The sequence below is a fragment of the Mugil cephalus genome, chromosome 8 (assembly GCF_022458985.1).
Source record: "Mugil cephalus isolate CIBA_MC_2020 chromosome 8, CIBA_Mcephalus_1.1, whole genome shotgun sequence".
NCBI classification, from domain to species: Eukaryota; Metazoa; Chordata; class Actinopteri; order Mugiliformes; family Mugilidae; genus Mugil; species Mugil cephalus.
This window is the reverse complement of record NC_061777.1, coordinates 2,238,930-2,264,458: the sequence shown is the minus strand read 5'-3', so window position 1 is coordinate 2,264,458 and position 25,529 is coordinate 2,238,930. Positions and strand designations below refer to the sequence as shown.

Here is a 25,529-nt window from a genome sequence, read left to right as displayed (position 1 = left end):
CTGAATTTTACTTATTTTTTATTATTTTATCATTTTAGTCTGGTTATTGATTGAAATTTTATTTATAATTTTAGTTTGGCTTTTAACTTAATTTTATTTATTTTATCATTTTAACTTTTTTGTCTGACTTTTTATTTAATTTTATTTATTTTATCATTTGATTTTTAACTGAATTTTATTTATTTTATCATTTTATATTTTTTAGCCTGACTTTCAATTGAATATCACTTATTTTTTTCATTTTTTTATCTTTTTAGTCTGACTTTTAACAAATTTTAACTTCTTATTTATTTTTTATCTTTTTAGTGGCTTTAATTGAATTTTATTTATTTTATCATTTTATACTTTTTATTCTGACTTTTAACTCATTTTAACTTCTTATTTATTTTTATCTTTTTAGTGGCTTTTAATTGAAATTTTAATAGAAAATTTAATTGATTTTTAATTGATTTTTAATTGATTTTGTAATTGATTTTGTAATTGAATTTTTAATTGAATTTTTAATTGAATTTTTAATTGAATTTTATTTATTTATTGAGAGTTGGGTGGGCGGGTCTCAACGTCCAGGCTGATTTAGCTCCGCCCCCAACAGGACCCCCATGTCCATGTTTGGAGTATCCAAGTGTGGACGGGGTAAAGTTCATCCAACATGGCGACCGCAGGCTCCGCCCACTACGGGCTTCATTTTTCGAGGTTCAGAATCCAATGGGTGACATCACAATGGGTTTGTCCATAGTAACAGTCAATGATTCTGGCTCCAAACTCACAAAATGGCGCCACCCGGGGAAAATAGCGTCAGTTTGGCTAATGAGAGGAAGTGGAGATGTGGTGTCCATATTTATATACAGTCTATGCTTTCTTTCCAGATAGAACCCACCTGAACATTTTCTCTGGATGCAGATGTCGTCACAACTGACTTTCGAAACTATTTATTTCAGTTGCTGCATCTGAGCGGACGGCCAACAACAACAGCAGCAACATGGACCGTGCCCCCCCCACCACCAACACCACCACCAGCCCCCACAGTGGCCTCCAGCCAACAGAATCACCAACCGTGCTGCGTTTCCCAGCGGCACGTACACACTCCAGAGGAAGCAAGTGTTTTGTTTTCTGCAATTAAGCTCCTCAGCATCTTGTTTTAAACCGGGTTTCTGTTTCCGGTCTCACCTACGACGTCGTCTTCAGGATCAAACATATCCCAGACTTTTGTCCCCTTTCACTTCCCTCACCCCACACACGAAAAAAAAAAAAAAAAATCATGTAAATTACAGGCCGGGTTAACCGTTTGCTTATGTAGTTAATCCTGCTCCTAAAAGAAAAACAGCTATTTGAGGCTCCCGCGCAGTTCACATGCTACTTGAGGATCCCTTCTGTCTAAACATGGACGGAAAACAGCGCATACGTAGTCCTGCGTGTCTCATGGCTGCCTCTCATGACAAGACAACCACACAATGGTGGGAAATTTATTTCAGGCCGGGGCCCCGTGCATTGAGTGGCATTAATCCTTAAACTGCATCTGTGAGAAAGTTCTGGAGCGGGAACAAAAAAAAAAAAAAAAAAAAAAAAGGTTTATTACACCTTTCTGCCGCTAATAGCTGGGAATCGCTTTCAAGTATAAAGGAACGACTGAAAAACAACACAACGTCAGTATTTTCCCATCGTCTGGTCGAACCGAACGTGAAAAATTCTCTTTGTCGCCGAGCGCTTTGAATTCTGAGACGCTGGTAATTACTCCCTGTTAATTCCAGGTTTATCCTGCAGAGACGAAACGAAGCAGAGACGTTTAGACCTAAATATGATCCAATAAATTAGACGAATGCATGAGCAGGGCTTTAAATCAGACTATTTTTTTAATGTTTATCTAAAAAATAAATAAAAAAAGTAGTCAGCAGCTCCACAACTTACAACCTTAAAGAACAACTTCAGGTTTACGACAGCAGAAATGTGTGAAAATAAAGATTTAAAACTCCAGCAAGAAACTGTACGGAAGCCCTGAGCGGCCAAACGAAGCCATTACCAGGAACCAGTCTCAAGGTGTGAATGAGGTTAAACGTCTTAGTTGTAAACTGGTGTCAGATTATACCTCAGTCCTCCTCTGACATACATGTTTTCCTTTACTCCTCTTTCAAACTTTCCGTCTCTGGCTCAGATTTGGACGTTAATTTCAAAGGAGCGTTTCTCCAGAAACAAGTCAAACAAGTTTCTGTCGCATTATATCCTGAGTTTCATATTTAAAAATCAACTTTCCTTCAGTCTCTTAGAACAGAAGCAGCTGCTCAGATGAAACATCTTTCAAAAACTCTAAAGGTCCAGTTTTTTTTAAAACATAAACTCTTTTCTGAAGTGACAGTTTGATGCAGTTGAAACACGTGTTTATGTTTTTTGAAGATCACACCTGATAGCGAAGGGTTTGGATGTGAGTCACACAGACGGCAACGACAACAAACATCGTGTGCACAATGTAACAGGTGGAAACGCAAGAGAGCGACACTCAATGAGAACTTTAAAAGAGTTTAAAACACGCTGCTCTAGTCCAGACTAAGCTTCTTATTGTTCTTATCATCTGTGAATAAAACTGATGCTTTTATTAATTTATAATAATTATTATAAAAGTGTTAACAGGATGTTTCAAGAATCTGGTCGACATCAAAATCATTTAAATCATGCACAAAGCAAAACGACACCAAAATTATGCAAAACTGCATTCTTAAATTGCAGCAGATCAGCTGGTGTTTAACTATATCGTGCACCTGTAGGCCAACGTTTTGACGTGTATCAGTCTCTCTCAGACACAGGTGTGTTCACCAGAGCTTTTATGTCATTTGTGGCTTTTTAACTTTTAAACCTTCCCAGAAAGGCTTTTTAAACCGAGTTTTAACCCTGATTTAACTTTAGACCCGTCCTACAACCAGTTTGCTCTGTGGTCTATGGCTCTTTGTGGCCCCCGTCCTCATATCTCATCTGTGATTTGCAGGTATTTATCTCGTGGCTCCATTTGCCCTACGCTGAATCTTTATCAGTTTTAAATTCAACCTCAGGCATCAACCCCACTACTGGTTAGTGTTGGAATAAAAGATAAAGGTGAGGAAGTACAGGTTCAAATTAGAATTAAAGGCCATAGTGCAAAAAACTATTTGATAAATGTCCCATGTTAGGACTCGGATGCAAAAACCAGAGCAGCGTCAGACACAGGTTAGGTTAAGGTAAAGATGCCCAGACTCCGGAGGGTTAGGATCCGTGTTACCATGAATTATTACACTAAAATAATGCAGATGCAAATAGGAATGTATCTGATTACGACTAAACATCATAATAATTCAAAATTCAAATGAAGTCCATTAATGTGGATCAAAAATGAGCTTAACCTGAACATGCACGTTAATGAGTTTCCCAAAACACCTTCCTGCAGATGTTTCACAATAAGAGCGTCATGAAGAAGTGAATGGTGCATGACCACTGAAACAGTAGAGGCCTCAACATGTGAAACTGATGCAGCATCATGCAGCAACTTTGAACAACACAACCCGGAAGTGAGATCTCTTAACAAAATACAGTAAATTATTCTTGTGGAACAGATGTAATTACAGAAAATTCCTGTTCCCCTCTGTAGTTTAGGCAGATAAAGGTTTTGATCACATTTGAGTAAAATAATCCTATTTCTATAAACGTCATAGGATCTTTTTTTAAAGGATTTGATTTTCATGGACGCCTTGCAATTTCACCACGGACCACTAGGGGTCCGCGGATCACTAGCCTAACTAACAGGCAAGAAATTACTTATTAGGCTAACGATGTGTATGTATAGCCTGTATAAAAACAGGCAGCACCTCAGCACCAGTAATAGCATTTAACAGAGTGTCCTCATCTCTCTGAGTTCACATGACTCTGCAACATCTGCACAGAAAAAGCTGGATGTGGGAGGAACTGGCCTCGTGCTTTATTCCCAGCGTTTCCCAGAGAGAGTTTGGAATCAGCTGCCGTCTCCTCATGTCCAAAAATCCCACTTCGTCCAGGTCCAGGAAGAGTTCGACCGTGAGATTCACACCTACAGCTGCCTCACAAACTCTTATCAGGCCGTGCATCGGTTTCCCACACTGTTCCCTGTCTGTTGTTTGGTAAATGCTGACGGAATATTTCTGCAGGCTGCACGTGTCCGGGGCTTCTCCTCGGCCCAGGTACGCTCGGAAACCATCGCACTCTCGCTCTCTTCACCCGACACCTGTCATCCTGTTTCACCCTCACTTCAAGATTTGTTTCCCCTCTTCCATTCCTGCAGCGCACACACAAACACACAAACACACACACACCAGAAACACAGCCTGAGGGTTTTCTGGCTATTGTTTACCGGCCCCGTATCTTTTTCTCTCTGTGTGCACACAATCGTCGGTGAGATTTTCTTTTTTTAGGCGGGAAGAAAAATTCCTTTCGCAGGCGGCCTGGGAAAATTCCTAAAAGAGGAAAAATACGGACGTTCACACAGCGGCTTTCCTGTCACCACACGGAAGGTTTAGGGTTTCACGGTGTTTTCAGCCAAAACTTTCTCATGCAGAAAATATTATTTGCATTTTTTTTTTTTTAATATTTTGCATGACACAGCGGGTGTTAAAGAGGCAGTTAAGGGGCTCGTCCCGTTTCTGCATGAACATGTTTTGACTTTAAACTAATAAGGAGGAGAGCGGGAGGATTTTTGCATAACAGTATTTTATAAAACGGTTAAGCTGTGTAAATATTTTGGCCATTATCGTGTTGGTGTAGCAACAAGATACTCGGCTCTCTCAGATCGAGGCCGATTTGCAGCGAGTCGGCCTGGAGCCCGTAAACAAAGAGGGCTATTTATACCGCGCTGCGTTCACTGACAGGCGGCTGGAAGTGGAAGAATTAACCAGGACGGGTCATTTGTGCACCGCTCACAGCTGCTGTGTGCAGCAGAAAGGCTGCGCTCACCTGGATGTTTTAGTCTGTTCACTGCGACCGAAGCATCTCTTCTCTCTGCAGCCAACGTGCAAACTGTCTGGTGAGTTTGCACGTGCAGGATGACAAGTGTCACAAATGAATGGATGCAAAAATATTCATCCAACGTACGCTCCTTTAAACGTGTCTGGCTTCATCTGAGAGCAGCAGAGCGAGCGTCTTTTAGGGGGAAGCTGTAAACGGTGAGGACGTCGTTTCTCACAACGAGCTCTCATCTCTGCAGGGAGGGAGCGAAAGCTGAGTAAGAAATGACAGAGGAAGGACAGGAAAGCAAACTAAAGCGCCTCGCAGATGCAAATGTTTGATGTGCATCGTCACTTACAACTTTTTGACGTCAGAAATGTGCCGGGGAATCATCCAGCCTGCAGCAGCGTTTTTTCTTGAAGGTGTAAAATTCTCAACAGTGTTCACCATCTAGTCTAGAAGATTGAAGTCTTTGTCAAAGTGATTTCACATTCGTCTACAGCAGCAGCTCCGCATCCAACCAAGGGGGGCGCCAGAGATCACAGATGTACGCTGCAGGGTTTAAAGTAAAAAAAAAGGATCAATATTATTGATCTGATTGGAGAAGTCAAGTCAATTGAGTTCATCTACCAATGGAATGAGAGTAACACAGCTTTCCCTCCAAACTAGCATCATTAGCCAATCAGAAGTAGGGTGGGGGTGGGTCTTGGAAAACTTGGTTGAGATCCAGCTGCAGCTGATGCTGCATTCAAGACAACTTGGGGAAAAAAAGGAGTTCTGGGTTGTCAAACTCAGAAATTACTGCTTTCAAAATAAAAATAAATAAACCAAACTTATCTTTTATCCTCATGAGTTAACCGGTAACGTCAACACTATGATATCCCTGAGATAGAATTCCCGAGTTTTCACAAAGGCATCATCTAAGGCCTCGTTTCTGTCGTCGAAGTCACTGTTGTCGGAAAGATGGAGAGTAAATAAATGAAGCTGAGAGAATGTGTCCTAACAACAAACAAGGACTTTAGCTGTTATTAGATACAAGTAGGGGGCGCTCCAAGGAAAAAAGGTTGGGAACCACTGGTCTAGAGCAGGAACTTTCTAATCAGATATATGACAAAAAAATGATAAATAACATATGTGCATATGTCTGTTTTATTATTGAACCACCAATCATCATTTCATGCTCACAAGCATCAATAAAGAGAGTTTGAACAAGCAAACAAACAAAAAAACACATTTGGATTTTTGCCATGTGTGCAAATGGTTTTCGTTACTAAAAATTAACAATCCAAAGATGGAACAAAACTAACATAAAGTAAAAGAACACATTTCTGTCCTCACAGAAAGCTGGAGCTCAGACTTATTCCCAGTTTCTCAGTGCGAGTTTGGATTATTATGGACTATTAACTGCATCGTGCAGTAACTTTGAACAATGTAAAGTCAACAGGAGCAAGATCTCTTAATAAAATACGGTGAATTATTTCTGTGAAACAGATGTTATTAGATTGTTCCCCTCTGTAGTTGAGTATTTTTATTGATTTTGTAACCGTAAGTCAAAAAACTACTTATCATGCTAACGATGTGCTACATGCTATATGTATAGCCTGTATAAAAACAGGCAGCACCACAGTGTGTTGTTGGACGGGACAGTGTCGCCGGGTGTTTTAATCCAGACTGGACCCTCTGGTGTTGGTGTCTGGTCCAGACAGGCGCCTCTGATTTAGTGCAATTATCAAATTGAAGTTAACCTCTTTTCATGACTGTGTCTGCGAGGAGTTCTGCTGGGCCCGGGCTCGGTGGGTCCGGGTGAACAGGTCACCGCCTCCCTCTGTATCTGGTCTCCTCTGGGAACAAAGACCGTCTCTGTGTCGGATACACGACGTGGAGGCGTCTGGCTCCGACGACACAGTCGGCGAAGGCCACACAGGCTCTCGGCCTTTTCATCGCCGCTATGTCGGACCCGTCTGATAATAGCGGAGAGCTGGCTGGAGTGAGGGTGAGGTTCGGACTGAGGGAGGGAGGGAGGGAGGGATGGAGGGAGGGAGGACGGGGTCACGGAGATGGTTGCTCATTAGAGACCGAACAGCTGCCAAGCTCTCAGCTGCCTCATCTCGACACGGGGATTTATTAGGATTTTAGGAGGCAGGAACCGAAGAGCATGCGTCGCTTTTCTCTGATCCTCGTTAACGTCGTCTAGTTTCTCTGCTTTTATGAAGTTTCTCCTGCTGCTCTCGCTCTTTTATTCAAGCCTCTCGTTCACCTTCCCTCCTCTGGTTCTGCAGTTTTTGATGCTCGCCTGTGGTTGATGGATCAGTTTTTCCTGACCAGAGATCAGCCTCTGATTCACGTAGCAACGACTCGAGTCAAACCAAACTTTATTTATATAGCGATTTTCATACAAAAAAAAAAAGAAAAGCAACCTGAAGAGCTTCAGACAAATAAAACATTATAACCAGAAGCAAAACCAAGGCGTAGCAGGACACCGAGGCTTGAGGCAAAGGTTCACACGTTTTTTATTTAAAAAATAGCCGAGAAAATAGTGGAATAAAGGTATTAAAATAAGCCATGATTTTATTTGTATTATCAGTATTTTTAATTATTATTTATAATTATTATTTTTTATTAATTTTTTATTTATATTATTTGTGTTACGTGGCTTATTTTAATACCTTTATAACACTAATAATATAAATAAAAAAATAATAAAAAATAATAATTATAAATAATAATTAAAAATACTGATAATACAAATAAATTAATAATTAATAATTAAAAACATAAAATAATAACAATAAATAATTAAAAAAATAAAATAATACAAATAAAATAACAATAATAACATAAAAACAGAATTAATAAGAATTAAAATTGTATAAAAGCCTGATTAAAAAGATGAGTCTTGAGCTTTTTTTTTTTTTGCTTTGGTGTATAACAGTATAACATAACAGAGATTTACAGTATTTATAGGCATTTATCGTTGCTCAAAACACATAAATGTTACTTGCATAACAAAAATAAGATAGAATAACTGAGATAAAGTAAAATACAGCACATTAAAATAAGAAAAATGGGAACAACTGTCCATGTCATAGCTAAGAGGAAACATTCATCCAACAGATTTAACTTAATATTATAGATTAGCTGCCTCCATGTCTCTTCATGTGATATGTGATACTTCAGCCTTATCTCTGTTATTTAGCCTGTTAATCATAAGCTCATATGAGTCTTTATCATGATGTTACTCTTTTAATTTAGTTTTCCAGTGTTTGAGTGGTTACGTTCACCATAATTACGAAGAGTTCACTATTGGTTATGTCTCCCAACAGACATAATCTCTGGGACATTGATACGTCCCTTCCCAGACAATTAGTTAAATTTCCTATGATTATTTTTAGTCTTGAGCTTCTTGAACCAACCATGTATTCAGTCAGTTTTTATCTGATCCCCCCAGTGGATTTGAGGAGGTGACATGGGAAATATTGCTCATGGAAAGTACCGAACTTTAACCATCTTCTCTCACAGAAATACACGAAAACAGACAAAAAATCCAAACCAAGTTAATATATCTGCAATACTTAAACTGACGTATTCTGTGTTAATACTTTTGCAGAGGGTTTGCAGGTCATCAGATGCTGCTGTGATGTGGAGAAGATGCTTTGCAGAACTGCATTACTGCAGAAAACGTCTTTCACAGTGCAGCTTTGGAAGTAAATGTTATGTGCAGAGTAAATAAACATGGGGCCCGGTGTTGATCCTTGAGGTTCACCCATTTTATTAGGATTTATACGCTCGGTTATTTCAGATATTTGCTGCTCTGACCTGTTAACATGCTAAACTTTAGCTAAACTGCACAACGCTCGATTAGTAAAGAGGAGAAATTAAACATGACCTACGTCAAGGTGATGTAATAACATTAGCTGGAGGCAAAACAGAGGGAAGCTAGAGGCGAACACTGTCACTTTCAACCATGAAAATGTTTACAGGCTATAGTGTTTGAGATGTTTTGCCTCCAGTTAAGCCCCGCCCCTCAGAAAACGTCACATTGTTTACAAACCGTCCATTGATCCTCGAGGTTTTCCTGTTATCAGCCACACTGAGGATGTGTTTTATTATTGGTTATTCCAGATCATTAGCTGCTCTGATTTACTGTGCACGCACCTATTAACGTGCTAAACTGTAGCTAAACTGCACAATGTTTCATTAGTAATGAGGAGACATTAAATAAAAAAATAGAGGAGCTTGTGCATCACTAAAGGATGGTTCAGCCTCAATCTAATTTTAACAGCAGAGAGAGTGAACTGTAATGGAAGATTTACACATAATCAATTGGAAAATAAGAAATCAGAACAATCTTTCAGCTATTTGTGTGTATAGACCCCAAAATACTACACAACATATGACACACACCTCCACAGACTTATAGCATCCAAACGATGTGAACTAATTATGAGAAACTCTTGTGTTTCACGGGGCTAGAAACACATGAAGGTTCATCGTTCACACGCTTAATTATCGGAGCCTAGTTTTAGGATTCCAGTCACGGTGAAGTCACGCTGCCTTGTTTCTGCACCTTCGGGCTAAATGTAAGTAGGTTTGTGTGACTCCGCTTGTTGTTGCTGGACCAGTTTCCTTGCATGTTGTCGCTCGCTGACCTGAATGAGGACATTGTTCCCGTAGTGATAAGGTGTAATTCGAGCTTGATTGTGTGCGAGAACGAGAGAATAAGAATCTCAGGAAAAGCGCGTAGTTTGTTCCCTGCGCTCGGCTCCTGCTTGTCAGACGGAAGCCGAGTGTAATTTCACTGCAGAGCGGCGCACAATAAAGAAACAACACAACCTTGTGTAAACAGGGCGTCAGAGTGGCGGCGTTGTTAGGGATTCATTGTGTTTATTATTATTATTATTGTTTATTTGCATGTGTTTCAGTGCAGCAGCTTTTCCTAATTAAGTAAATGGACACTTGACTATGAGGAGCCGTCGTGACGTCCACTTTTTTTACAGTCTATGTGTCAGATGTGTCTCATTATCTCTCATCACGTCTTCCTGTCTCACTCTAAATGCCATGAACGGCTGCTGTGCTATAATAGCATTAAAAGGATCAGGGACCACATGTGCCCCCCCCCCCCCATGAAAGACTGACAACAACCTTTTCACCGTTTCAGATTTATGGCTTAGAAATGACACAACTCTGGAACGTGAGTCACACTGGGTCCAGGCCTGTCAGCGCAGAAAACTACATAAACAAGAGTTAACATTTTAACTATGAATGAATCTTAAATTAAATGCCAATATTTTAAATGTTAACTTTTTTAAATTAATTAACCACAGAAAAAAATATCTGATGCACAAACTTGAACATTTAACATTTAATTTAATGAATTTTCCACATTTTTTGTAGTTTTAACATTTAACATTTGTATTTTAGACTTTTTATTATTCCAAACTCAAATTAAAATGTCACTACGGGCGTAACGATACGTAAGAATCACGATACGTGCTTCGGTTTTGAGGTCGCGGTTCGGTTCGTTTTCGATACAGTTTGGGAATAAAACCTAAATTTATTCAATTAAATTATTTATTAAACAAAATACGAAAATAAAATGAAAAAAATAGAATACTATTCCAAAGTGATGCCTGGTAATAAGTTAAATAAACTACTCTCAAATAAAAATATATATCAGCTTTGAAATTAATAAAATATTCTCAAATAAACAGAATATATAGAATAAGCTTTGCAATAAATAATATATTCTCAAACAAAGAAAAAATACATAAAAAAATCATAAAACAATAAATTCCTCACGGCTTTTAACAAAACTTTTTAACCAGGAAGGTGCAGCTCTAACAGTTTCATATTTTTTGCAGATAAATGTATCGTTATGTCCCTAAATATCACTTTGTTGTTTGGTTGAATGACTGAGGGCCTCCGTTCCTTCTCAGGTGCTCAGGAAGTGAGCGGCTGGTTTGCTACTGATGCACTCTGGGAAGTGTAGTATTTGATCCGATATATTCTATATCTTCTCCTACATGGGTGGGACGGCTCTAGATGTGCCAATATTTTCAGACACAAAAAGGAAAGAAGCCTCTGTCAGCTAATCTACTTCTCTATGATTGTGTCTCGGTGCTGTGCTCATAAATCTGAGACTACACACAGGCCAAACGCACACAATAGTTGTATTAACTTTGATTTGCGCTGCAGTCACAGGAGACTCCGGCTGTTAACGGACACCTGAAGGCGTGCGAGGCGCTGTCTGCTCACTCCCTCGGCTACGAACGTGGACCAGCTTTGAGAAACCTGAGCTCTCGTCCGTTTGATGTCAATTTGTTGTTGGTCCAAGACGAAACGCGATACTCGTACGGAGTTTCAGCTGCTGCTGCCTGACTAGAGGTGGGAGGCGTTCAGGGCTCGGGTGGTGGTGGTGGTGGAGGTGGTGGTGGAGTGACACCTCACATGTGGTGACCTTTGCTTGTTCACACGACCCTTAGTTTTGTATTGTATCATCTGAGATGTCAGGGATGGGATTTGACCAGATATTCATTATTTCCTAATATTTAAACATGTTACGCACGTGTTCCATCAATCAAAGGAAAGCAAGACAAAAGTGCTACAGCAATGCTAATGCTAACAGGTCAGTCAAAGGTTGTGGGTTTTTGTGGGATATATTGTAGGATATTTGTGCCCAAATGTCTTACACTGAAAAAAGACAATTCTTGGACCAATTTAATAAAAATTCACTTCAACAGGAAACACGCAATTTAATTACGGTAAGTTTTTTCTTCTTATATTTACAAGTTAGATTGACTTAATTGATTTGAGTGAGATAGAGTTCATAATTTGAGTGCTTTGATATCAACAGTTCACATTAACTTAAATTTAAGACTCATCCACTTATTTCGACTCAATTATTTATAAAATACTGTTTCTTAATAACCTAAAAGTTTGGTTTCAGGAAAGGTTCTTTTACCTGCTCCACGTGCTTCCATAACACGGCACATTGTCATATCATGACCCAAAGGATCAGTCATAGTGTGTTCAGGGAGAAATTCCTTTAAACCCAATAAACTGATTTATCTACAACTTCCAGGACAAAAAAGACGACTAGAAATAACACTTTAGGCCAAAAATGTTTCTGAAAAAATCAGACGCACAAAAACCAAACCTAAAGAAAAGGGTCATTTCAAGTTGATGTAATCCACAGAAAACTGAGTGAGACTCATGCAAAACATTACATAACGTCAACTACTACACAAATACACTTAATTCTTCCTCACGACTTTATTAAAACCTCTTTTTACGTTTCCATTATGAAAACACAGTGACAGGCTGTGAATTTATGACCAATGAGCTTCAGTGACCTCTGACCAGACGTATATAAAGTACTAGAGACCCAGACTTGAGTAAAAGTACAAGTTCTCTATCAACTAGTGACTTGAGTAGAAGTTGAAGTGTTCTTTAAGCACCACACTGAAGTGGAAGTACTACTACATTCAACATAACAATGTAGGCGTGGAATGATTCGTAACGATGCAGCACATAAAAAAATGCATTGAATATATGTAGTGAAGTAAAAGGGGAAGTATGAGAAACCATCAACATCACACAGAGACGCAATAAAACTAAATAAAGCATCGTGGACGGTATCGCACACAGAGAGATGGACGTCGTCACTAAAGCAAGAAACTCACTTCATAAAGTCTCCTCTCACTCACAGCAGCAAAAAATATACATAAAACATGTAAATATAATTCATTTTACTCACCAGAACTTGAGAAACTATTAGGGGATGTCAGTCACAGGTAGCGGGTCAGGCTAGCTAGCTAGCTCTGGCATTAGGCGGCCTTTCCTCACAATAGAGGGTTTTCACGGCACATCACAAATTATGATGTAGAAAATTAGTGAAGAGTCAGTGCTATCAACATTTCAACTACCTGAACAAATTCAGATGTTGTTCAGAAGTAGCCATGTAGATCCTGATTTAGCTCTGATAACTTTTGGCTGTCATGTTTCTGCGTCCTTGTCTTTTATTTGTGTTATTATGTTTTGAGTTTCATGTTTTATTCTGGCAGGTTGACAGCAGAGCAATGAGGCCGGGGTCCAAACAAGAGGTATTTAACAATAAAGAGAAAGCGCCGCAGACGGCAGATAATCCAGAACTCAAAATCGAAAAGGGTCAAGAACATGGCAGGTGGGCAAAAACGTGGCAAGACGACTTTAACGTGGCATTAAAAAACAGGAAACCAAGAAACTTAACAAAATAAAACAGGAAACTCAAAATATGGTCATTAAAAAACAGAGAGAATATCATAATTTTTCACAGCAATAATTCACCATGTACCATCAGTCTGTGCGCTTTGTTTGCCGAGTGCCTCCAACATGGCGACTTCCGGACTGATGATCCGCTGTGAAAACCCTCATTATTCAGCTTTTCCTTCGAAGTTCACTGTCAAAATATATTTCTAAGAAGATCTTCCGCCAAATCGACAGTCTTTTCTCTTTTTGCCATCGTGGCTTCAACAAATATCCACCTTAATCCCGGGGGCGCTAACGTAGCAGTGATTATAGGCGCTACTTCCGGAGAGACACCGGAAGTAGCCGTTGATTGCTATTTTTTCACGTAGCGGTTTATTTTACCACTTGACTGTTTAAATTTCTCAAAACAATTTTCAGTGTTTTACAAGGACTTTGAATTATTCTTACAATCGATCAAAACGTGTCTGAAAAAATAAAATGAAATAAGAAAGGCTGAAAAGTCTCCGAGTACATGTGTGAAATGTAATTTGTATGTGGAATATGTAGCGTTTTTTGCCTATTTTTTCTTGTTGTTGCTTGTCGTGTCCCCCTGGCAACTTTATGTGTTATTATTTTTGTAATAATGGATTTAATGTGAAACATTCCGTCAAATGTTTAATATGTTAAATAATAATAATAAAAAAGTACGCTAAGGAGGATTGACGGTAGTGTCACAAGAACATCAGCGGGTATTCACCTAAAAATGGTATAATTTCAGCACAGACATAACTAAATGCTAATGAAGTATTTTAATCTTAATCTAAATAATTAACGCCACCAACCTTATTGCTTTACGTGGATACGCCTCGGAGCTTTTAAGATGGTTCGTTGCCACATCGTCTGAAGCCACAGAGTCGAGAAAGTAGCTAAAAATGCTACTGTTTGTTATGTTTGTCCACTTCTTCATGTCATCCATCTTTCCGCTCTATACTAGTAAGATCCGGGATTATAACGCTGTCATATTTGAGCTGTGATAGCTGGTGTCCTCACACGGTTCGCTCATATAAACCGGATTTACCGCCAACAATTAATATGTAAACAAACACCTGTTCCGGTTCATACCGGAAGTCGCGCCCATAAATCACGCAAGGGCTCATGGGAGACAGGAATAAAGCGGATTAAAATGTTAACGGGAGAATTAACAGATGTTAATTATTAATTGTTTTGCGTGTGTCTGTTTGTTTTGTTATTTCTTTATTTTTTATAATTATTAATTGAAGCTTTTTATCACTATTATTATTGCAACTGTAATCACTACATTCATAGTCTGCTGGTAAAAATGTAATTGTCAAATATAACAGCATGTATGTTCTCTCTCTCACACACACACACACACACACTTTGTTCACGTCTATATAGTATAAATTGATGAAAACAGACAGTTGTGACATGATGCTCCTCATGTATTTTAGTCTGGGCTGTGAAGTCTGGGCCGTGCATCGTGGCAATAACATTGACAGCTGTAAACATGTGAAGGCGGCCGTGATGCTGCCGCCGACCCTCAGACGTGCACGCTGCAGACACAGCTGCTGCACGTGCACATGCGTCGCCCCTCACAGTGGTCTTTACTCACACAGCATGCCATTGTTAACAGCTGGCAGGGGTTTAAGCGCCGTGTTACTCCAGACATGCAGAGGGGGAGGAGGAGATAATGCGCCGTGGTAACCTTGACCGTCAAAAAAAACTGTGCTGAAATGCAACAATGGGACACAAATATCCACTTTGACTGCAACTGATATACGTAAGTCTTGTGTAAGCGTGTAATCTCTGTGTAACAGAATTAGAGCACCTTCACAGCCAAGTCCACAAGGTTTATTTATTTAATCATGTAGACAAATATTCTCCACCTCATGAATTAGTTCCTGAACATCATCAGTAAATGTGAATAACAGGAAGGATCACAGATGAAAACCCTTGTCTTTTCTGGCTTTGTCATGATCATCTTGGAAATTCCCATTTCTTTTGTTTTATTAGATTTGTTTCTGTCCTTTAACTTTTTCTTTTTTAACTCTAAGCACAGACAAAGAAATTAAAATGACAAAACTCCCACCTGGACTCTAAAGTTTTGTATTTTGTTTCTTATATATATATGGTGTATGATTATGGAAAACACTATGTCTCATGTATTGAAATGAGAGTCTCTTAAGAACAACTCAGCATCTCCACCTTAGTTTGAGGTTTTTAACATCTTTCAGCTCATTATTTAGTTTTATTACAGCTCATATTAGATTAGATTATATTTAACTTTATTGTCATTGCATATCGCACAGGTACATACACAACGAAATTATTTTACCCAACAATAGGTAACAGGCCATGACTATTGTATTAAGTAAGTTACCACAATAATACAGAATAAAAACAAGTGTACACAATAATATAGTGATACATCAGCACATAGTTTACACATGTACATTCACATAGAAATGTGTATATGACATAGTTTGAATGTTATTAAATATGTATCATATGCAGTGTTGTGAAATATATTGAGGTAGTGGCCTCATTTACTATATAGAAAAACCAAACAGAGACACAATCACACAACATATGTCAGAACTGTGTTTAAAACACTAAAAAATAAATAACGAGATCATTAAAATAAATTATTCTTCAACCATAAAATAAAAACTTTCATGTTAATTGTGACCCTGTTCTCTCCTCTTCTGTCCTCCTCATCATAAATGTCTCGTATTCTGTGTTGTGGTTTAACCTGAGTTTGTGTTTTCACAATAGTTTAGTTACTTTCCTCTATGTTCCTACGTTACCTCAGATGACTTAAGTATCAAAAATATCGATATTTTGATTTGAGATTCGATTTTAGAGCACAAACACCTGGTATCGTAAGTATCGATATCACCAGTTACACTTCTGGGGAGCTGAACATCCAGCTATAGAGCTAGTTTGCAGAAAATCTAGCCTAAAATTTGATTAATAATCCAGTAAATATGTGCATTTAGTCAAACTAAAACATGCATGTGAGCATACAAGGAACCACAGCTTAAAGGAACCTGTGTCAGGAGGACGGTGAAGGGCTAATAAGGCTGAGACAAACAGAAAGACAGAAAAAGATTAGGAGGTAAGAAGAATATAAAAAGCTACAGCAGGAGTGTGACAGAGTCAGGGAAACGAGTGGGAGAAGTGGGGTCCCAGACCGGTGTGGGGACAGTCATGGTAAACGGGGGGAGGGCAGGGTGAGGTGGGGGTGAGGTGGGGGTGAGTGGCGTTCCCATGCCCTGCAGGCCCCCGGGGAGCAGTGGTGGCAGATGTGACGTCTGGGCCCGGCCCTCCGATGCCTTTATCTCCGGCTGCCTTCCTCCCCGGTCTGAGCTTCCTCCTCCGCGTCCTCGTTCATCTGCTGCTCGTCTGCCGAGGACCAGACTCCGACATTTATCACCCTGTGTCTTTAACTGGCTCCTATTGGTCGGATGGAAATACTACCGTCATCAGGCAGCCAATCAGAGGAGAGCCAGGCAGTTTTATTCACTCTAATGTTTAAACGCCTACAAACGAAGACGTTCTGTTCATAATGTAAAGGAATTTAAAGTTTGAGAATTGTCTTAAAACTTTAATAAATAAATGTGTAAATGAAGAATAAACACATGCAAATAACAGAAACAAGAGGAATTATTAGACTTTAATGATCCACGAGGGAAATTACTTAGCAGCTTAGTTGCACATAAAAATAAAAAGACAGATAAAATAAATATTATCTAGTAAAATAAAGTAAACTGTAGCCTTTAAACCTGCAACGCTCTGGGACAGCAACACAACTTTGATACAATACAACAGCGTTTTTCAATGTCTAGTAATTGACAAAATAATTACTGAGCATTAGTTAGCAGTCAGAGATATATTTTATATTTTTACAGATATCTGCCAAAGAAAAGAGATGTAAATGTGTCGCTGCATTAGAAGAAAAAACTGGAATCCAGACACAGAAACCTGGTGTTGTGCTTCACATTTATTGTCAGCTAATATTAATTGATGCTGTATTTTTTGATGAACCTTGTGTGTGGATGTTGTTGTTTTGGTGACAGTAACTATTTCAATTCCAACAATAATATAATATTTGTGATCATTCCTCATCATCCTTTGAATCCTACCTACAGTATTTTATGACTAACGTTACTTCTAATTACTAAATCTAGAAAAAACAGGGGTCGCCAGAAACTTGTGACATCAAAATGGGGTCACGACCCAAAAAAGGTCGGGAACCATCGCATTAAAACTTGTTTTAGAGTTTAAAAAAAACACCATGAAGAATTGATTTGGTGTTAAATGATGTAAAACCTTTAGGAAGTCTCTGACCTTAACCTGAATTAAAAGGCAAATTAAGAGTTTCTCTACGAGCTGAATGCAGAGTTTGAAGGTTTCACTGTGTTTGGTCATTCTTGCGTCTGAGAAAAAGCTGAAGAAAATAAATAAATAAATAAAATGAACGAGGCTTTTGCAGTGGAAGGGAAGAGTGCTGCAAAACCCCCAAACCTGCAAGGAGACCGACGATAAAAGAGATCCCCTGGCTAAAGGCAAGACCAAGCTCAAGAGTTTGAAAGGAAGTGCGAGGCTGCAAAGACGGAGGACCTGTAGAGGAGATACAGCGGCAGAGGAGGAAAGGATCAGTTTTTCCGAAAGACTCTGTCAGCGTGAGACAGCTGCTAGGAGAGGCCTTTATCTCTCTAATGCACTGTATTACAGCGGGCCTCTCGGAGAAAGCCCCGTCTCTGTGCGGCTGGATGAAAAAGATCCGGATTGGACGCCCCCCCGCCCCCACTCCTCTGCACAGATTAGGACCCTGTGAGCAGCCTCAACATCTGTAGCCGCCACGTTGCTCTCTTTGAAGCCCCGCGAGTGGCTGTCGACACCCATCAAACATGGCTGCAGGAGCGCGGCCTCCTCACCCCTCACCCCCCCGCCGCCTCACCCCCCCGCCGCCTCACCCAGGGACCAGGACCCAGGAGGAGGAGGAGGAGGAGGCTTTCACCGAGGCCTCTGACGGTCTGGAAGTAAACATGTTTAAATGCTTTGTGCACGGTTTTCACTGGGAATTAGAAGAAGAAATAAAAAAAAAACAGGAGAGGAGGTGATGGAGGCGTAAGAGATTAAGTGAGGACTTCCTGGATGGTTGGAAAACAACAAGCCGTTCAGGATGAGAGCATCGGGAATAACTACTAACAGGAAATGACCTCAGACCCTCCGTGACGACGGAGTTACTGTAAAACGGATGCTTTCAGGTCCGGAGGGACGTCCTCCTTCGAGGACATGGTTAGCATTAGGTTTTTTTGTTTTTTATTTTTTGTTTTTTATTCCAAGCAAGAAGATAATAAAAGGATTACACAGTATTAACAGTAATAAAGAGAAGACTTGGGGGAATTCCACATAATTTATAAGTTGTTAAGAGCTCAGGAGAAAAAAAAAAATGCACATATACCCGATCAGCCACAACATTATGACCACTGACAGGAGACGTCAATATCATTTAAACCATCTTGTAACAATTCAGTCTTCTGGATTTTACTTAGACCAGACACCCCACAGCAATGACACAGTTCAGTTCAGAAAATTTTATTTATCCCACAGCAGTGATGTGTTGTGCATGTGCAAATATGCAAAAAATAAGTATTTATTATCGTTTAGACCCCTTCACGGTTTGTTAACAATGTGACGTTTTGCGAGGGGGCGGGGCTTAACTGGAGGCAAAACCTCTCATACACTATAGCCTGTAAACACCGATTAGCATATTTCAATTTTAGAGAATATACTTATACACTCACTTCCTGGAGACCGTGAGTGTTATTTTTAAAAAGTTGACTGATGAGACTACATTCACTGACCTCTACACTCTGACTCACTGGATGGACAATTTGACTAAAGGACACAGAGGGGACAAAGTCTGGTCTGTCTTTATCAAGTGAACCCTCTCCGACAAAGATATTACTAGAGGTAAGAGGAACCACTGTGGAGGGAAATGTAGTAAATGCAACTTCTGCTTGGAAACCCCTGAAACACGAAACTAATGCTGCGCTGCCTAGCGGTTAGCATTAGCATTAACATGAATCCCCTAAATAAGAATTAACTTAACATAATTTCAGTCACGGTTTCATCTAACCAACAACGTTATCTAGACTTAAACTGTTGATTCATTACAAATTAATCTCATCTGTTAAGAAGTGTGTTGGTCTCACTCCAATCCTTAGTTTTATTCGTCGAAGCTAAACTAAAATACGTTTTTTGACGTCACAGTGACGTAGACCACTAAAGTCACCATTAAAGGGCACAACCTCCTCATTAAAGCTGGTGTTCATCAGCCTGATGACTGAAGGGTTTTATAAAAGAGTTTTAATAAAGTGATGGCAGCAGTTTAGAAACAACTCAAAAAAAACATGAAGACCATAACAAGGTGCTGACCTGACCTCCATAGACCTCCATGATCCACAGACCCTCTAACAACATTCAACACCCTCAGAAGGTCCATGTCCATTCTCTGATGAGCCACAACTCTTTTGGAGGCACAAGGGAGACCTACACACTATTAGGAAGGTGGTCATAATGTTATGGCTGATTGGTTCGCACATATTAACGTACAGAACCGATGGACGTTATTTTTCATGATGACTCTGATAGGAGCAGAATGAATAAATAAAACGTTTCCTCCTCCATAGCTGAGGACCTGTTTTTCCTTACTGGACACAACGCGTTGTCACGTAAACTTTGCAGAATACTCTTGATCCCCTGGGGGAAGCTGCACCTGTTACACTTTTAAAGAGAGGATGTCCTCTCATCCTTCAGCCCCTGACCTCCACGCAAACAATGCACACAACCCTATACTCCCCTGAAACTCAACCGCACGGACACACAGCGTTAAATATAGACGTCTGGTCCCCGTGGTGCTTCCATCTGACACCATTGTCCCCATCGCTCCCACAGAGCTGGATCTCCGAGCACAGCCGAGGTAAAGGGAGGTTAGACAAAGGGTAGTTTCTGCCCCACGGTGCCTTTTCCCCTCCCTCCTCCCTGTGTGCCTACAGGGCAGGGCTTCCCTGTCACTGAAACTATGATACCGGAGCAAAGAGGAAGATCCCGGCGGTGTCTCAGATCGGTTGTCGACAAGGGGTCAGAGTTTGACTCGACTTGTCAGGTTTTGTTTCAGATGCGCGGCTTTGTGAGAGAGATCTGGCGAGGGTGCTCTGCAGAATGGAATAAAACCACTCTGGAGGCGAGGAGTAAAAGCAACACTGCCCCCTACTGGCCGGAGTAGGTGCTAAGAAACCAAGAGAGTCACAGGGAAGAAAAAGTACAGAGGTATTGTTCTGAAAGTTTCTAAAGTAAAAGATTGACATATTATCATTATTATTGTTATGTATATTAAATAAATAGAGCTTTAACTACTACTTTAACCTCCTGAGGCCTCAGCTTTTATTTGTTAATGTTATTAATTTCTGCAAGGACCTAAGAATTATAAAAACTAAGCATCATGTTTGACCAACGTCCTCAAACGGGTACATGCTAATTAGCGACGCTGTAGCTCGTTACTACTCAAATCAAACTAGAGAAGTTATTAAACAGAAATAGACAAGTTTCAACCATAAAAATGAAAATAAAATAAAGACTTTTGCTGAAATGCTTGCTGTCATGCTATCATTTTTTTTACACTGCCACTAGATGGCAGATAAAGGCGTCCACTCACGAGGACAACAGGACTAAATGATGTAAAAGGAGGTTAAATCAAATTAAGAGAAATTCAACTCTGCTGCTGAAAACTATTCCGTTAAAGGATTATTTTCCAAATCTTATGAAAACAGTTCCCGCCCCAACAAAGTTGTCCATCCATAAATCCTCTGACATGTTCCCCCGTTCAGGTCAAAGAAAGTTAGGAAGGAGGCTTTCACACACACGACATCGGAGACATTCTTTCCAGTTGCCGTATTTTTTTCGTGAAAAGGGTTCGTCCGGCTGGCAGCGTCGCGGCGCATCCTGAGCACGTTGGTTTACACCCAGCCTGCAGCTGTGTCAACACCACGGCCCACGCCAGGTACTGATAATGTGCCGGCGTTTTACAGAGGGCAGAGTGCAAACCCTCTGCTGCAGACACTAAAATATACAGCGAACATGTGCACGACCGAAACTGTTCTGATGAGTCGCCAAAGAAAGAAGATACTTTAATAATAATAATAAAAAACTGATTAACTCTTCAAGAGGTTTGGTACTTTCCAGAGAGTTAAAATAAAGTTCCACCAGCTGGTTTCATTAGGAGAGAGGTCACCAGGGGCCTGTCAGCATCTTCCAGGGTTCCTACGCAAGTATGGAAAAGTATGGAAAATGAAAACTAGTGCATGTTTTTTTCTCATTATGTTTTATTTTATTTTTGCAGTTTATGGGAAAATATTCATGTTTTTCCAAGACTGTTACCACTGCTCAGTTCTCTAAAACATAAATCATGACCACACAGCGATTCTAAATGTCTTTTATTCGTTTACTTTATGATTTATTAATTTATTTTGTATTATACTTGATTTAGTTAACGTGCACTGAATTTATCTTTAACTTATTTGTATGAGCTACATTATCTAGCTTTAATCTTCTAGATATTATTTAGTGACATAACGACACGACAGAATAATGAAAATTAATTCCATAAACTCAAATGCCACATTTTATTCTATTTTTTTACAGAGAAGTCATTATATTGATACGAATCGACTTGTTTTTAGTCTAAAATCACTAGTTTGGATTCAAGTCAAACTTCAGACCGAAGTGATGAAGGGATTTATCCAGATACTCGAACACTCTGCAGCGTTGATGAATGTATTTAAACAAGTGAAGCCATATACTGGTCTTCAACAACTAGCTTAGTGGCTAATGCACCAAAGGTCAGAGGTTAATCCACTGAAACAGACTTGCAGGTTATAAAGAGTTTATTTAACTGCTCTGGTTCACTTTTAGCACTTTTGGAAACCTTACCCACCTCAGCTGCCTTCTGTGACACAAATATAACCCTGGAGATATTTCTCTCAACATTCGTTGAAGAGCAAACCTGAATCCAACTCCTCAGGAACATATTCACACATTAAAAACTCCTCCTAACTGCAAAAAAAGAGGGGTCTAAAAACAAGATAAAAATGCAAAATTTGAGGCTAAAGGTGCTAAAAACAAGTGGAATTATCTGTACATGCAGCAAGATAATTTCACTTGACAAGATTTATTAAATTAAGATTGTTAAATCTAGAAATAAGTCAGTTAAACACTTAAAATAAGAAATTAACTCTTAAAATCAATCGAATTTCTTTTGTCTTGGTAAGAACCAAATAATTTGCAGTGCTCTACTACTCCTACTCCTACCAAAACACTTCATCACTTCCTGTTCATCTGGTATGAACAGACTGGACTCTACTTTGTTTATTTCTCTCCTAAACCTTCCAGCTGCAACAAACAGACGATGATGAGAAATACCTTAGATAAGAGTGAGCGGAGCTGAATGCAAGAAATGAGCAGAAGCATCATCAACAATCTAATGTGTCTGCAACTTGATGCATCGTTTCCACCTTAAGAGATGGTCTGTGTCAGACAGATATTCTTTACTATCTTTACCGTCCTCTTTACTGATAAACCACCTTCCACCTCTGATGCATCTCTGCAAACAGAGTCGTCATAAATTACATGCACACATGGGTTTATAGTTTTATAGCTGAAGCTAACAGAGCTTTTTGTCTATGCTTTATCATCTCCTTGTGGCCGGACTCTGACACCGAGCTTGTCGCTGCACATGAGAAGAACAACTTCAGCAAGTCTTAAAAAAACAAATACAAAGAGCCCTCATCTGTTTTGCATCATGAAATTTTAACTCCGTTCTTCAGAACAACAGTAAAACCGCTCACGGGTGCATCATCGGAGAAATCATTTAGATTATTTTTTTTCATCTCAAGATTTGCTCTCGCTGTGTCGAGTGATTTTCTCTCCGTCTCCACGGGGCCGAGATCGAGGGAGGAGGAGAAAAATAAATAAATAAATAAATAAAACATAAAGCTGCCAAACAGGGTGCTCTGATTTTGAGAATCCAGCCTGAGGTGAAGGAGCCGACTTTGATCTGCGTTCATATCCAGGCAGAATAACGATGACTCCTCTGACCGCGGCTAATGATGTCTGCGGTGCGTTAGAGGGGGATTTGTAGCCACGCGGGCGCCTTTAATGAGTTTTATTTGTTTTGTTTTATCCCCCTCCACCTCCTGCTCACCTCAGCGCACGGAGGAGCGAGGAGGGAGGGAGGGGGGGTGGAATCAGCCGCCTCCGCACCTTCATGGGGCTAATTATCCAACACTCCGGAGGATCATGTCGGAGCTTCACCTCGAGGAAACACCACATTCCTCCTGCTGTAATTCTGCATTAAATTCCTTTGTTAGTCTAAATTGGAGCGTGTCTGTTTGGATGCATAGTGTTGTTGCAGACCGGGCTAATTTCACTTGACAGGAAATATTCACATCCACTAGATTCACAGCTGGAGCTGACGTTTAGGAAATTAAACAATTAACGACTCATTTCTTTAATTGATATTAATAATAGCGTCAGTTAATTAAGTAGTTATTATTAATAACCAATTATTATTATTATTATTAAAGCATTAATGAGTTAAAACACATGACTCTTTTTTGACCCATTTCTTTTCCCAGGTGCTTTTCAGAAACAAAACTTTTTTTTTAATCGCGATCCATTTTTTTTACTTTTATAAACTTCTGTTGTGTTTGATGTTTTCATTGTTGTTGTTTCCCTTTGGTGCTTTTAGTTATTTGTGTTTGCCTCCAGGAAGGAGTATCTATAGATGAAGTTAATTATTTATACTGTACGTCCACCAGTGCAACTGAAAGTATCTGATGTACACCGATCAGCCATAACATTATGACCACCTTCTTCTTAACGTGACGTCACAACGTTAGCTGGAGGTAAAACAGAGAAGCTGGGAAAAAAAATGTCGTCTTGCTGTAGTTTTTGGAGCCAAAACTAAAAAAATAAAAAACACTAACTTGAAGTTTTATCACATACCAGCCACTGACAGTCGTAGACAACTTTGGTTTGACTTTGGAGATTAAAAGAAATAATTGGAGTGAGACAATCAACAACAACGTGCACTTCTTATCAGATAAGATTATTATGCATCATCGTAAATCGTGGCTGAAATTACATTAAGTTACTCGTTATTTAGGGGATTCTTGTTACAAGTTAATGCTAATGCTAACCGCGAGCTAACGCCTGGTCATTTACCAACATATATAATATCTCATAAATGTCCGTCCTGAACTTCAAGTCCCACGGATTCACTCAAAACCTGCTTTTAGTTACTGTGCACCAACATCATGGACTCATCTCCAACATACATTCATGACTGACACTGTCATTACTCCTGGACATTTTAAGACATTGTTCTCAAACGAGTGCTGTTTCCTAATGTTTTAGTTTGTTTTAATCTTTGTTTGATTTTGTATTTCTGTGTCGTTGTTCCTCGACATCATTGCAAATGAGGGAAACCTCTTCGAGACTTAAATAAAGAATAATAATACTTCATCTGTCAGTGGTTTTAATGTTGTGGCTGGAGGGAAAAGATCCTGAATCTGGACCCAAACTCAGGAGTTTAATTAACACAGGTTTAGCTTTAGTCTCTAGAAGTCGGTGAATATCAGAGCCTGAGTGTGAGCAGCCGAAGCTTTAATCACCTGAGGCAGAAAGGAAACACACGTAGTTCGTGCAGACCCACAAAGGACGACAAGTCACCTCTTGACAGAACCTGCTTTATAGCGAGAAAGTTAATAAATTGCACGAAGAAGCGTGAGCATACTTTCAAACTTTTAAACTGAAATCTCTCCAGAGCTCAGCGTTAAACTTTAATCCATCTGTCCCACTTCAGAGTGAATTTTCACACTCTCAGAAGTCACGATTAACGACACGAGGCATCGCCTGGTAATAGAGAGTGTCCTCTACCAGTATCGGTCATGCAATAAAAAAAATTTAAAAAACCTTACGCTATCCGTCTCCTCCTCATTAAGCATATGTCTCATTTTCCATTTCAGACGAGAGATAACATAGAAGTGCAACACAAAAGCGTTACTTTCAGGCCCTTCTGCTCATCTCGTCTGAAAGTCTAATGAGAACGGATCAAATATAACTGACACCGATGGGAGACAAAGATGGAGGAGGGGGGAGAGAGATGAAGCAGAACAATGGGCCTGAATGTGGCGTCACCGTGGCCAGAGAATGCAGATGATTCTGTAATGAGGGATTAAGTGGTGGATTATGGGTCTTTATTAAGATGTTTCTGATCC

General features: G+C 39.6%; 1 long non-coding RNA gene across 1 annotated transcript; it reads right to left on the bottom strand.

Moving 5' to 3' along the window:
- Positions 1-4,402: 4,402 nt before the first annotated feature.
- On the bottom strand, positions 4,403-14,232 carry LOC125012583. The gene is made up of 3 exons (XR_007113303.1): positions 14,004-14,232; positions 5,294-5,487; positions 4,403-5,188 (listed from the first exon to the last, which is right to left on the bottom strand). It is a non-coding gene; the product is annotated as an uncharacterized LOC125012583 (long non-coding RNA).
- Positions 14,233-25,529: the final 11,297 nt, after the last annotated feature.